This window comes from Prionailurus viverrinus, chromosome C1 (assembly GCF_022837055.1).
Source record: "Prionailurus viverrinus isolate Anna chromosome C1, UM_Priviv_1.0, whole genome shotgun sequence".
Classification (NCBI taxonomy): Eukaryota; Metazoa; Chordata; class Mammalia; order Carnivora; family Felidae; genus Prionailurus; species Prionailurus viverrinus.
Genome location: NC_062568.1, coordinates 137336700 through 137352019, shown reverse-complemented (window position 1 = coordinate 137352019; position 15320 = coordinate 137336700). Strand labels below are relative to the sequence as shown.

The following is a 15320-nucleotide window of genomic DNA, read 5'->3' as shown; positions in this document are numbered from 1 at the left end:
TTTCCAGTAAGCTAATAAAACTAATGACCACTTTCACAGGGCACCTGGATGCCTCAGTCAGTTAAGCATTCAACTTCAGCTCAGGTCATGATCTCACGGTTAGTGGGTTTGAGCCCCATGTCAGCCTCTGTGCTGACAGCTCAGAGCCTGGAGCCTGCTTCAGATTCTGTGTCTCCCTCTCTCTCTGCCCTTCCCCTGCTTGTGCTCTCTCTCTCTCAAAAATAAACATTTTTAAAAAGTAATAATCATTTTCTAAAAAGCAAAACAAAAACAGTCATATATAATTTGCTTCAGAAAAACGTACTACCTTTGGGGAAGTCACTTTTAACTATTTTTATAGTGACCCTTCTATAAAGTGGAGAGTTTAAGTTTGCCTATAGTTTCAGTTTAGAATCTTGTGTATTGCATTTCCTTTAAGTGGGGCTCACCTGTAGGCTCTTCAGGGACCAAGTCAATCCATGCCCTTCCCACCTGCTATCCCATACTAGGAGACCAGAGGGTTCTTGATATCACTCTTGATTCTTGTAGATATATACCTGGAGTGTTTGAATTAAAAATCTCCCAGTCTCTTTGATTTGCCCAGCGGCTCTGACAGAGGCCCTGCCAGGGCTGGGTCTTTTAGAAAGGCTCCTTAATTTGGAATAAAACCCCCCAGCCAACAGAAAGTGCTCACAGGACAATAGAACTATAGTACTTCACTACAATGCACTTTGCATCTTTGAGCACTCAAGGGGGTAACCTTAATGAGCACAAAATATTCATCTCTAATAAGAACATGCTGTCATAATCACCCTCCATGTGATAAATATCCTAGAGGTTTTCTCTTTGTTAGGTTAATGCTTTTCCACAAGATAATCTAACCAATTCTCTAAAAAATAATCACACGTTATCAGGCCCCAATATAGTAATATGGAGGGTTTTTTTTTTTAATGTTTTGAATCTTGCCTTAAATAAATCCCATCCAAATAAATGCTCCCTTTTTAGCTGGCACCAAAGCTTGTGTTGTTCATTGTAATCAAGCTCCCAGTTGGCTAACTCCTCATCTAACAGTATGTCTTCTGATTTCATTTGAGCAAAATTTATCATCCACAAGCAAAGACAGAAAATGTGTGAATGTCTAAAGCTTATGTAAATTAAGAGGCCATGCATGCAGGTCCTAAAAATAGTAGATAATTATAGGCATTTCTTTCCCATACAATAATTATAGGCCTCCTGTCATCTTTTTTATTCTGTATAAGGTCACAGTAGTATTATACAAAATTTACAGTATATTACAAGTTAAAAACACAATAATTAGCAACTGTGCATCTTCGGCACCAGTGATGAATGTTCACAGTAAAAGTTAAAAAAAAAAAAGAGCATTATTTGTTTTATGTGGACAGTACACACTTAAATTTAATCATCAACTCCTGCTACCCAATAGGCAATATTCTCTCACTATTATAATGCTATTTGCCAAGTTCATAGTACACCCTTGGGCTGAATTCATCCTTAACGAAGAGACAGTAAGCCAAATCTCTCACTGTCATCTCAACCAGGTGCACCATATTATTTTAAATTTAATAATTCTGTTGAACATATTGAATGATAATGAGCAAGCTTAGAGAAAGTGCCAAGGATTATTTTGACCATTATAATCAACATCTGATTCAGGGGGAAAAAAATCCTTTTACTAAATAATGTGGGTAGTTCAGAGGTTTGCTTATTTAATATATGGTGTAGGGTTGTTTTCCCCCTGCTTGTTTATATCATTCATTGAGGGGAAGAAAAAGCTATGGATATTATACTTCAGTGGAAAAAAAGTATTTTAACAAAAGAGGGTTTATCCTTAGCTCTTAATTATCCATACTAATGGGGACAATTAGTATTTGTCCTCATTTGGACTCCTTTGCTTAAGGAAAAAGTCATAGAAGTAAACACCCTCACCAGCCTTTCCCAGCTCTGCCATGTTGTCAAAAGTGGCTTAAGAAAGATGAGGATTTACCAAGAATGGGGCCAGTGAAGCTTGTAGAGGTACTAAAACCACTTGTGGTTGCCTGTGTCATTTGGTTTGCTCAGCTGTTTCATGTCTCCAGCTATGACAGTTCTTTTCCCCACTTGCCACGCTGATGTCCAATATGATCACTACAAACAGGAATGCTCACCTCTAGGGCTGTGCTGTCTCAAAAGCGGTTCAGACCCAAAGACCAGCATCCCAGGGAGAACTGAAAATTAATCAGAGCAACCATTATGCTCTGTGTAAGAAACTGATTCTGTGACCACCTTAGCCATTCTCCTCCTTTTGAGAGCAAAATAGTATGAACAGAGATTAAGAATAAGGTCTGGAGTCAGATTTTCTTGGTTCAAATCCCAGTGCCACTCTTCATTAGCTCTATGAGCTTAGATGTGACCTTTTTATGCCTCAGTTTTCCCATCTATAAAATAGGAAAGCAACAGTTGGAAGCATTAAAAGAATATATGTGAGATATATATAACCATTTTGTGATTAAATGCTCCCTGGCCACCGAAAGTTACTGTGACAATTGAAGAGACTTAAAAATAATGTAAAATATGTAAAAATAATACAAAATAATGTAAAAATAATATAAAATATTTCTGATTAAAAGCACAAGTTTTGGGATCAGGTAAGTCAACAACACACAAATCTCTGGCTTCAGCCAAGACCTCTAAGCTTCAGGCTGGAACATCCAACTGCCTAGCTGACATTCCCCTTTGGATGTCTCACGGGCCCTGCAAACACAGCCGAACTCTTCAATTTCTTCCATATACCTGCTTCTCTTGCTCCCCACCTCCATGAGCAAAACCACCAGAAGAGACCACCTTGGACCCATGTCTCCCTAAACCCTGGCTTCCAATCCATTAACAGAGAAGACTTTTGCTGGGTCCAGCATATATTCCTCCCTCATCCTTTCTCAACAATATCCATTTCCATTGGTGAACCATGTGGTTTCAAGGAAGGCTGACCCTCCAGCTCTAGTTTCAAAGCTTACGGCTTAGGTTTAGTCGTTCAGAATGTTCTATCTTCCTAGCCTCAATAACTGGTTCACAAATGGGCATGAGACTTAAGGTAGTCCAATCAGAGTGAGACTTGAGGCTTTTGCTGAGAACACTGTACTGAAGATACTCTCTTTTTAAAACAGGATATAAAGAAAGAACAGTCTTGGAGACACTGGCAGCCACCCTGAGAGCATGATAGTAGTCCACTTTTGATAAAGCATATATGGCAGAAGGTAAAACAGTCCAACAGAAACCAGTCCCCTAGAGACTTCATTGAGCTTTACCTGAACCCAGCCCTATTTCCACATAGTGCAGTTACACAAACCAATATATTCCCTCTACCTCTTTAAAGTTATTTTAAGTTTATTTATTTATTTTGAGAGACAGAGCACACACGAACATGAGTGGGAAAGGGGTAGAGAGAGAGAATCCCAAGCAAGTTCCGCACTATCAGTGCAAGACCAAATGCAGGGCTCAATCTCACGAACCATGAGATCATGACCTGAGCTGAGATTAAGAGTCAGATGCTTAACCAACTGAGCCACCCAAGCACCCCTCCCCACTACTTTTCAAGTTAGTTTCTATTACTCAGTATTCTATTGCAATTGAAAGCATTCCAAATGATTTAATCAAAAAGTTTGCCTCCTAAATATCTCTAGAATACATTCACTTCTCTCCATCCCCTCCACACCATCCTGATTCAAACCTCCATTATTTACTATCTAGACTATCGTGATAGCCTTCTGATTCGTCTTCCTGCTTCCTCAGTTGTCCCTCTTCCCACTCCATTCTCAAGTAGTCAGCAGTATCTTAAAAAAAAAAAATTCAAATGTGATTAAATCATTTCCCAGCTTAAAGTCCTTTAATGACTTCTTATTGAGATTAGGATAAAATCCATATCCCTAACAAAGCCAACTAGGTCCTATGTGATTTGGCTCATAACCTTTCTCAACATCTTGTCTTAATGTCAATCCCCCTTGGTCTTTAAATTCCAGGCACAACTGCCTTTTTGCAGTTTCTTGAAGACACACCATGTTCTTTTCTGCCTCAGGTCTTTTGTACATGCTGTTCCATCTGTCTAGGACAGCCTCTTCTCCAGACAATGACCACAGACACCCCACTCTTTTACTCACCTCTCCCTCTGGATCTCAGTGGTATTCCTCACAGAAGCTTCCAACTATAGGTCCCCTGTCATGTTTTCCACTCTCCTCTGTGTCCCTCCTTCACAGCATCCTCACACTTCTCGTTCCTTATTTAACTGTCTGCCTCTCTTTTAATGGTATATCATCACCACTTACCTACCGCAGGATAGGCCTGGAACATAGCAGGTGCTCAACAGATGGGTCAATAAAATAATCGAGATGAGTACAATTTTTTTTGTTTATTTATTTTTGAGAGAGAGAGAGAGAGAGAGAGAGAGAGAGAGAGAGAGAGAGAGAGTGTGTGTGTGTGTGTGTGTGTGTGTCAGAGCATGAGCAGGAGAGGGGCAGAGAGAGACAGAGACACATTACCTGAAGCAGGCTCTAGGCTCCAGCTGTCAGCACACGGCCCAACACAGGGCTAGAACCCATGAACCACAAGATCATGACCTGAGCCGAAGTTGGATGCCTAACTGACTGAGTCACCCAAGTGCCCTGAGATAAGTACAAATTCAAGGTCTCTTTTTAATTGTATAACCCTGGGTGAGCTACTTAACCTCCTTGAGCTTCTGTTTCTTCACGCTTAAAAAATGCAAGTTGACAACACCCACCTCACAAGACCGTTTAAGGATTAAATTAAATTTGGGCACATAGCAAGTGTTTATTACATCTCTAGTAAGTGGGATGTCCCAGATCCAGGATTTCCCTAGGTCTCAAGAGATGAAAAAGAACCCTAGGACCCAGATGCTTTACAGTAGAATCCAAACTTTCAAAACCATTGAAGTGGGAAGGAGAGTTTCCACTGTGAAAGGTTCCTTGAAAAGGCCCCAAGGACAGCTATGCCATTCAAAGGAGATGGAAGAATTTATAAGCAAAACATCAGGTGAATACTTTAGGAGAAACTAACTAGTAAACTGGCATGCTTATGCTCACAAATAAATGGCAAGAATGACTAGTCCCTATTCTCTGTGACATCACTTCAAAATGTGAAGGCTGAATTTCAGCCCTGCAGCTGTGTATCTTTCCAGCACATACACCATGGATCTTATCTATGTATTCGACTATTTGACTGATCTCTTGCCTTATACTGAACACTGCATTAAGAAATGTTATCTACATTGTTTTGTTTCATTTAATCCCTAAATTCTGTAAAGTAGGTCTCACTATTTACAGTTGACACATGAGAAAACAGAGGCCTCAGTGCTCTCACTTCAGCACTAAATCTCTTTCTTCATAGCACTTTTTTTGTTTTAATTTCCTTAAGTGATCTCTACGCCCAGCATGGAGCTCCAACTCACGACCCAGAGATCAAGAGTCATGTGCTCTACCCACTGAGCCAGCCAGGCGCCCCTCTTCATAGCATTTCTGATTTGTGATTAGATTTTCTGCCTGTTCATTTATCATCCTCACCAGGCTGTAAGTTCCTTGAAGGCAAGCACTTTATTTGTTTTGTACATTTTTTTTTTTTTTTTTGCAAAAGCCCAGTTTGGCAAAAGCCCAGGTTAGTACTTGCTGCATATTTGTTGTTTATTGTTCAGTATTTATTTATGGAATAAATGAGTAAATGGATGCTTTGATTTGGTAGAGCAAAGAGATGAGAAATTAGTATCTGAGATAAAATAATACACAGGTTAAACTAAACATTCAGAAAGACTTAGATTTCTCTGAAGCCCACTTGGCATTTAAATATCTGGGAACAGATCAAGAATATGCCAACAGCCCATTAAAGAGTTGATATTCAATGTGTAGAGACCTGCTTTCCCTCAAGTCCTGAACGGCTGTTTGGTTTCTGCAGAGCATGCTCTGTGGAGCCGCAGGGCCCTCATTTGTATTAGAAGTGAGAGCTAGTTCTAAACTCAAGTTGGATGGAACAAATATGTTCTTTTGACTTAATGATATAACATTTTATCAGCCACATAAAAAATGAAATATATGTGTTCATTTGCTATTTGAGGAGCTTTTTCGACGTGTGTGCAGGAGCTATGTCAGCTGCTAACTGGTGATCCTTTTCTGACACCCTTTCCCAAGAGTATTGCATAGATAAACATACTCTATTTGAACAAGACCAATGACAGCAAAATTGCTTGCTTGTCTCTAAAAAGACTCTAATAATGTGCACCAAGGGAGAGGCCCATGGTCTGACAGAATTTTTTTTCCCCAGTGTAAACCATAAAATCCATTTCAATAGCCAGAATAAAGCAGTTTAAAGTGCATCCCTAGTTAATTATATCCAAAGAGTAATAATAAAATCAACTATTAAATTTTAGAACTTCCTCTTTAAAGTATTAAATATTTGGCAATGGCAACGCAGTTAAATTTCTCTCACAATGCTCTCCCTTGCTCAGCTGGCCTATAAGAAGGGCATTTATGCAAACTCTTTCAGTGTGCTAGAAAAAGAATTTATTTTTCCTGGGAAGAAATATTTCAAATCAGTCCTTTGTTCCTGCCATTTTTTGGTTTGTTAAATAACTAATAGCTTGATAGGAAAATTCACTAAATTAAAGGAGACAACTAAATCATAAGTCCTCTACAATAATAGACAGGACATGATAAAAAAAATTAAAATCAAAAGGTCACATGAGTCCAAATCCACTGTTTGGAGCCTTGACTCAGTTGCCTCGGCAGCTTTCAAGATTCAGGCATTTTCTGGCCTTTATAACTTCACCCTTGATGTCAGTCGACACCAATGCTGTTCATTGGAGTAGAGGTCTGTACTAGACTAGGATGAAAGAACTGGGTTCTGTAGAAATCATCCATGAAGCAGTGACTTTGGCTCCTATCACACAGTTTGATTAGGTAGCCATGAATCTGTCCCCTTCAGTAACTTCACTCACAGGTATAAGAAGGATTAAGCTATCTGGTGGCACAGAATTCAGAATTTGATCTTCCAAGGCTGAAGGCAATGGTTTTGCCAACATTCATCCACTCCCCCTGTTATTTGTTCTACTTCAATTTTCCATTTGAAAGGCTGATTCTACCTCTATGAATAATGTGGAGAGTGAGTACTGCTTCCTAAAGAGGCAAAGGAATATGCAGGTTACACCAAAGCTAGACTACTGGCTTCTCAGGAAACCTACAGGAGAATGAAAAACTTACCGCTGTCTCTAAGGATAGTTTCTATTCTGGGGACACCTTGCTGGGCAGCTTTAGAAAAAAGTTGTGTCTGTAAACTCACTGGATTGTGGACCAGATAATAGACCAAATTTACACCACAAGTAAGCTCACCTGGAAGTATCTCAGGAAAACAGCCAAAAGAAGCCTCCAAGACAAGGGTAAGCAGAAATTATGTTGTGGGTGGGATCCTCACAGCTACTGTGTATCTTTCCAGTGGACCTCACCTGCCTGCCCCTCCAAAGCCAGATCCAGATAAAAATCAGAACACACTCATGAGAGAAACAAAAGCTACCTCCTGGCCAACAGTCCCTGTAGCAGGGAGGATGCAGGTGCCTGCTGTACTCTCTGAGGCACTAGATATGGGGTTGAAGGGCACTTCCAGAGACAGAGGTGGAACTGAAGGGCCCCCTGTGGGCTTTCACTCTGGGGCCAGATGTTTACTAGGCAATCTTGAAAAAGACCCACAGTTATGCTCTTGTTTTACAAAGAAAGTAATTGAGATAATGCTATATCAGGACAATTATTGGAAAAGGGAGAAGAAAGGAAACTTGGCCTTAAGCAGTCTCAACGTAAATTCTCAATGAAACATTTAAGAGAATAATAGATGTCTGGTTTGAAGATACAATGACAAATAAGATGCAAGTGGTCTTGCTTTCCAGAGACATGATCACCTGGTGGGGAGACACTCCTGTCCATAAATAAATGCTATTCAGTTGTAACAGGTGCTGTAACAGAGCTAGATTCAAGAAGGGCAAGTATAAGAGATTGATACCTCAACTTAGGAGCTCATGGACGTTTCATTGAACAGGAACTATTTAGCCTGAAAATACAGGTAGATATTTACCAGTTGGACATGGGATGGGGTAGAAAGTGTTCCAAGAAAAAATAACCCAGGCAAAGTACAGTGAAATATCTCAGGTGATCATGGACCTAGAAGTAGCTCAATACAGTTGCATCAAGTCTGGAGATGTTTATCAATGGTTCCTGCACACATGGGGTTTCTGAGATGCCAGATTGGGAAGGGGCTGTAGGAACTGGATCATGAAGAGCCTCGTACTCCAAGCTAAGCAGTTCCAAATTGATCCTGTAATGAGGTGCCATGAAGGACTTTAAATAGATCAAATAGGGCTTTAGAAGGATCATTAGGAAGGCAGCGTGCTGATGAATGGGTTGCAGGGGACCAAACTTGGAAGAAGAGGCCAGTTAGGAGCTGTTCATTCATTCATTCATTCATTCATTCACATATTTATTAAGCACCAATGTACCAAGGTACCAGGCACCTTGAGAGAGTAGTTGATTATGCTGGAGGTGGGGATTAAGATGAGAGAAAGTGAAAAGCATGCAGTTTTTGTATGAGCAGTAGGATGTGAGGAATGTAGAAGACTTGGTGATTTCTGTTCTCTTTCTATATTCTGTTTGCATCCAGAGGCAAGTTCTTCCCCATCAGTCCTCATCTTCATCATCTAATGAAACTTGCTCTCAGGAAAATTCTAATAAACCTTGAGCTTTAGTGGATTTCTCCTCCCAGAATTACCTGTCTTGAAGCAGTAAGCAGAAGCCTTGAGTCACTGGAACGAAGTCCTGATGGTAGATTTCCAGAACTAGGTAAGAAGGACCTACTTTTTAATCAGGATCTCCTCCATGCAAGAGGGCATCTGCTCCACCTCTCAGGACAACTCTGCATTCTAGGCAAAGCAGTGAATAACTACTTTGATTTTGGTGCCCCTGGCTCCCTGGAGCCAATCTCCCAGGTCCCAGGCTTCTAATCTCTTGCCCAGAGTACTTCTTCTTGCCGTGTGTGTGTGTGTGTGTGTGTGTGTGTGTGTGTTGTGTGTGCGCGTGTGAATGTGTGTGTGTGCACACACACACAAAATAGTCACACAGGGTCCTTATCCCAAGAATGTTTTTTCCCATCACAAAATTAAATACCTCTGCCCAGGAAGGACAACATGCTTTATGAAGGCAGTTCCAGGAATCTTTCGAATTGTGTCATTATAGAGGTAGATCCATGCCAGGCATTTCATGAGATAGCAAACTGGTCGTCTTAGAGTGAAAATGATCACAGAATTTGAAGATTCTGGTGTGAACTAACTTACTTTCCTTCCTCTCTAGCTCAAAATCTCTTGCTGTCATTTCTCTCCTTTTTCCCTTCCCACCTGCCTCTCTATCCATCTCAAGTCTAAGCCCTTTCTTCACCTGTGCTCTAGATACTGGCATCTATACCTTCAGGAATTGCTTTTCAATTTTTTTTTCTCATATATTTATTTTCTCTTTATTTTTTATTTCATTTTTATTCTTTTATTTTCTCTCTTGCTTTCATGTTCCACTTCTCCCTCTCCCTCCTATCTACAAAGTTGCTTTGGTCACCCTTACCCTCCTTTCAAAACTGGTGTCCCCTCCAGGTCTTATCAAGTCATTCTCCTGCCACTCAACAGTGTTCTGTTCCTTACCTCCTACGTCCTTTATATTATCTCCATGTAGTCTTGCTCCTACCCAACTACCACCCTCCCTACCCCTAGCTCTCCTGAAACTGCCTCGTTAAAGGCTGCTGCTGACTTTCCTCTTGCCAGATTCAATCACACTTCTAGTGGTCTCCTGTAAGTAAAAATAGAACCCATTTTAAGACATTTGGAATTTGCCATCTTATCCAATGGGTAATATTTATAAAGTCGTTGCTGGCTCTGTGCCCATTTTGTCATGTACAAAATGACCACAATAATAACCCTGACTCTATCTATAATGCTAGATTGAAATAAGCTGTTATGTGTACTTTGTAAACTACAAATTGCACTTCAATTATTAGTCATTATTACTGTCATGCTTGCCTTTTCTAGCAATCAGCTCTGCTGACCACTGGATTCTTCTTGCAGTTTTCCCCAGTCTGAGCTTCTCCTACATGATCCTCTGCCCCCTGCCCTTCTGTCCCTTCTTCTGTCCCTTGCCTCTTTTTCTAAAAGGCCATGAAAAGAGGGAATCCCACTGAGTTTTGTCACCAGTCTTTATCTGCATTCTCATCCTATTCCACAACTTCAGCTACCCCCTATATATAGATCTTCAACTCCATCCTATCACCTCTCTAGAAGTTCTCACACTTTGATCTGTACCAACACAAAATTACAAAAACTTAACTGGTTTTATTTCCCAAGGCTGAACAGACTTCCTTATTTATTTCTCTCGAAGGTACCATCACTTTTCTACTTAAATATCATCCAAGAGTAGAGACCAAACATTTGATGTCTTCTGGATTTCTTCTAAGTTTAAGCAGTGAAATAGATAGCCTACACCAATGTATTGGTAATCTATTGCTGGATATTGAATAGCCCCAAAACATAAGGTATAATTCAGTAACTATTTAGTTCAATTCTAAATTAGTGTATCACTCTACTGTTCTCACCTGGACCCACATGTGCTTCTGTCATTAGCTGCTGGTCAGTTAGGCCACTTGACTTCTGGGGTTAGCTGACTATTGTCTGGGGAAAGGGGGATACTGGACCACATGTCTGTCACAATCAAGGAAGCTAGCCTGGGCTCATCCACAGGGCTGCTCAAGGTTCCAAAAGCAGCCAGAGAGCAAGCTCTGATACCCAAGTTCTTCTTAAGTCTCCGTCATATGTTTGCTACTATCTCAATGGCAAAGCAAATCACACAGCCAAACTCAGAGTCAGTGTTGGGAGGGTGCTAGTAAAGGGCGTAGAGACAAGGAAGGAAACATATATAAAAGGAAGAAACTGAGGACACTTTTGCAACAATCGCAATCAGTCAACCTGGACATCTAATGCATACAAGTTTCAATTTCTCTGGTAGGGACTCTCCAGGAAAACTTCCCATAGACAGCATTCACCAAAAACACTTCATTAAAGGTCTCTAATGAAGGGTAATTCAGCCCATGTTGCTCAGACCTTTCTGAATTGTTTGCCGAATGGTATATCATTGCTTGCTAAACATTCTAACTGTCACGAAAGACTAATGGTCACTTCCTGACATTCCCTCATTGCATGTCATAAAAGCCCAATATCCTGCAAGTCAGAAACAAAGCCTCAGGAAATACAGCAGTCTCATCAAGGTAATATTGTCTCTAAACATGAAGTCTCAACCCAGGGTTGAATCCAGCCCCAGTGGGTAAAGAGGCCCAGGGTTACTACAGAAGTCATTAGACCTGACTACCAAGGACCAGACCAAGCCCCACCTCACAGATTAGTTACACACGTGTCATATAGTTGTGGGTGCCCCAGATGAGTGTGAAGGCCAAGGTCTGGGGGAAGAGGATGGTGAGCAAGGTTTGCCTTGCACACAGGAAGACTAAGCTATGGTTCCTGACCTCAGGCATCTCATCAGTGTGGTGCCACCAAGAGCTGGTGTGGGCCTTCAGAGATGAGAAGGCTCCTGGTAGGCCAGAGTTGTCAAGGCAGACCTCAGGGGAAGTATAGGATTTAAAATAAGTTTTGAAAGAAGACGAGAGTGGCTGTCATATTGGGGGAGGGGGAGAGCATTAAAGGAGAGATGAGTGTGGTGAAGAACAGTAAGGCGGGCTTGCCTGGAATAAAAGGCACTGGCAGGGGAGGGCAGGAGATAGGCTGGATAAATAGTGTGGACCAGACACAGATGCTCTCATTGCCTATTTGATAGTCTTCATTTAACAAGTCTTATGTTCTTGACAGGACAGAGAATGAGGAAAGTGTTGGGTGAGGAAGGTTAAGTTGGGGACACTGAATTACAGGAGAAAAGAAATAAAAACAAGGATATTAGTTGAGAGATCATTAGATAATCTATGTGTAGTCCAGATAAGTTAGGACAGAGAACAGAAAGAGGAAGAGGTATATCCTACAGAAATTATAAAAGAAAGATTTCAATGTCTACTTCATATTAAGCTACTTCCCAAGATTTCAATTCTGGGGCAAACGATCCATTCCTTATGGACTGTGGAACAACTTGCCAAGAGGGCTAATTATAGCAGTGTAGAAAACCAAGGCAGATAAATTCACATTCTCCAAGTGAAGAATTTGCAGGATTTTTTTTCTGATTTGACTATTTGGGAGAAAATTCTTAGTCTCTCCCTTGCTACATATATAAATGTAGCGCCAAAATTATCATGGGGTTGAGATAAAAATGGAACATTTTTGATACTTAATCTTGTAGTTCAAGTAAGATATGGTGCTAGGTTATGTGTTCAATCCCAATTACGAACAGGTAATAATAACCAATATTTACAGAGTTGCCTCACTCAATGTTCACAACCACCCTGTAAAGTTAGCATCACTATCATTTCCATTTCATAATCAAAGGAACTCAGAGAAGTTAAGCATTTTTCTAAGATCATTCATTTACTAAGAAAGAGTGGAAATTTGAATTCAGGTCTTCTGACTTCAAAGCTTTCCCCCACACCACTAAATTTTCAGTCCAACACTGCAAAGCAGAGGTCTGTTCTCTTTAAAAGAATCAGAATTATAGGTGTTTGTTCTCTTTAAAGGACCAGAATTTTAGGATATAGGCTGATGAGTCTTGACATTTCCTTAATGTAACATGTTAATTCTTTATTTAAGAGAGAACAACTTGTGATTTTCTTCCATTGGTGGGCTAGACAGATAATAAAAATGATAGCAAAAGCTATTAAAATTTATATGGAGACTAGCACGGATTGGAATAACTACAAAGTGAATTCTTTAAGCTGCAAGAGAAAGGTGGTGAAATAGCACAATATGAAAGAAAGCTCTCCTTTAGCTTCAGATGCCTAAATATGCCATCAAAAGACTGCTCAATTCTCAAATGCCAGTATTTTCTGACTCCTCTAAAACCTATTTTTAATGCAAAATATCAAAATCAGCGGGATAGTAGGTGTCCCAAAATGTCTTAATTCAGAGAATTAGTGTTAACTGAGCCTGATTAGCTCCATTTATCTCTAATTAATTACCTTTATCTAATTAGACACTTTGTTTCCGGTAGACATGGAGTCAAGTAGACTAGATTATTAGTGTAGTCATTGTGCCTTTACAAAATCCTGAAATTAATGAAACGTGCAAAAGAATCTGCAGTTCTAATTGCACAGGTGTTGCCTTATGGCAAAGCTTTATCATCTGATTACACCAAGGGGTTATTAGTGACTTTTTATATAGAGGATGAGCCTATGAAATGTACCTTAGCAACAGCTCATTAGTTTAGGGTTGTTACTGTATTATTTATTACATTCAGCCTTCCCCATTATCTAGATTGATTCATAGACCTATATATTTTTTTCTCTCCTCTGTGCAGAAAAAATAAAATAAAATAAACCATCATTATGAAGAGTCCAGATGCAATGTGGAAAAATGCAAAATGTGTTCATCAGCTACAATTTGACTCTTTAAGACAGAACGTTCTAAAGTTACATGCAATCGGAATCAAATTTATGGGGGGTATTCTATGGAAAAAAAAATTTAAATTCATACTGAGGAGTATGGAATGATCCCTGTATGTGATGATAAAAAAAAAAAAAAGAGCATCTGGCTATCCCCAATGTCTTCGCATAACTGAATAGGCATATCAAGGTATGTGGAAACAAAAAGCAAAATATTTTTACACTAAAATGTATTTATTTTTATTTTCACTTTACATGCTTCTAAAACAGGCTAAGGAGACATCTCCACATATGCTCCCCCACCACATTTATAAAAATCGATCTCTTGTTTTACTTTTTTCTTTTTTTAAGAATAGATTTGTTACCAGATAGAGAAAAGTAACAAACTATACAATCTAGCTTTGCTGAAAAAGCAAGATTTCAATGCCTGCTTACAAAAATGAAAAGTGCTTTTTTATGGCAAGTTTAAGCATCTGCAAAATACTAAAATATCCCAACCTTTGTATTTTAATTTTTTCCCCTTATAACCATTTGAAGAAGCACTGTTTTTTCACAATCATAGAGTAATTAAACAGCTAGAAGTAAATCCAGCCATAATCCTATTCTAACATACAAACATATTTATTGACAAAGCAGTAATTCTTTATATAATTTGTCAACATAAATATGTCAAATGTGTTTTAAAATCATTTCTCTCTCTGTTCCCCAACAAAAATTCCTCTACTGATATGAGCCATATATTGCTGTTCACTTACTGCAGAATCTAAACTAGTGAAATGATAACGGGTAACTGTTTTATAGAGCATGACAACTAATTTGAGTGGTAATAATGAATATTTAATGATCCTCCTTTCAAGCATGAACATATAACTTTTCATGTATTCCCTACCAAAATTATAACCATTAATCTAAAAATTATAGTTGCAACTGAAATAATAGCCAGGAATTATAGATTATAGCCAAGTTGGAATATTGCATAAATATTCTGTATGAACACAAACACGGGGGCACATAGGAAGCTCCAGCCTCCTGTTTTCATGCAACCCAAATCTCTTTGAAATGTATGGAAGTTGCATGATTAGTAGAGAAGACATTTGAATTCAGATATAAAAAGGCTATTATTTCTATCAATAAGTAAGTACAATAGCCAAGGTCATTTTCACTCTTCACTAGCTCACAATTTCTAAACAAAAATAACATGTATATAAAAATGTGTCCCCTGTAAGGGTAATATTAGAACGTCCTCTTTAAATCAAGGAAACAGGGAACATAAAATTTATCAGAAAGGCAGAATTTTATACTTTTAAATTTCATCTTTTTATGTATTTAATTTTCCCCAATTATGTCCCTCTACCAGAAACTACAAATGTGACTTCAGGAAAAGAAAGAGATCTGAAAAAATACATACAGTGCTTCACAATGGACTTTGTTCACTGATAAAAAATAATTTTGGTTAAATTTTCAAGTTGTATCATTCCTAGTTTTCAGTGAGATCTGTATAATTTCATATGCCTGCAATGTTGCAAAGAAACACATCTGCCTCTTTTCCTGGTTGGGTTTGCTTTCCTTATTACAGGAAAACCAGTGCTCTTGTCACAAATACCCAATTCTACATCAAATTCCAGGGCTCTATATTATTTTTTAATTGTTTTTAAAGGTACATTGTGTCTTAACAAAAAAAAAAAAAACAAACAAAAAACCACAATTGATAATGTGGAAAAGAGGAGCCAGTAAAATCT

At 39.1% G+C, this 15320-nt stretch overlaps 1 long non-coding RNA gene across 1 annotated transcript in view; it reads right to left on the bottom strand.

The window, feature by feature from the left end:
* LOC125173640 (uncharacterized) overlaps positions 1-15320 on the bottom strand; it is a 65154-nt gene that overhangs the window by 30129 nt on the left and 19705 nt on the right. The gene's annotated exons all lie outside the window — the stretch shown is intronic.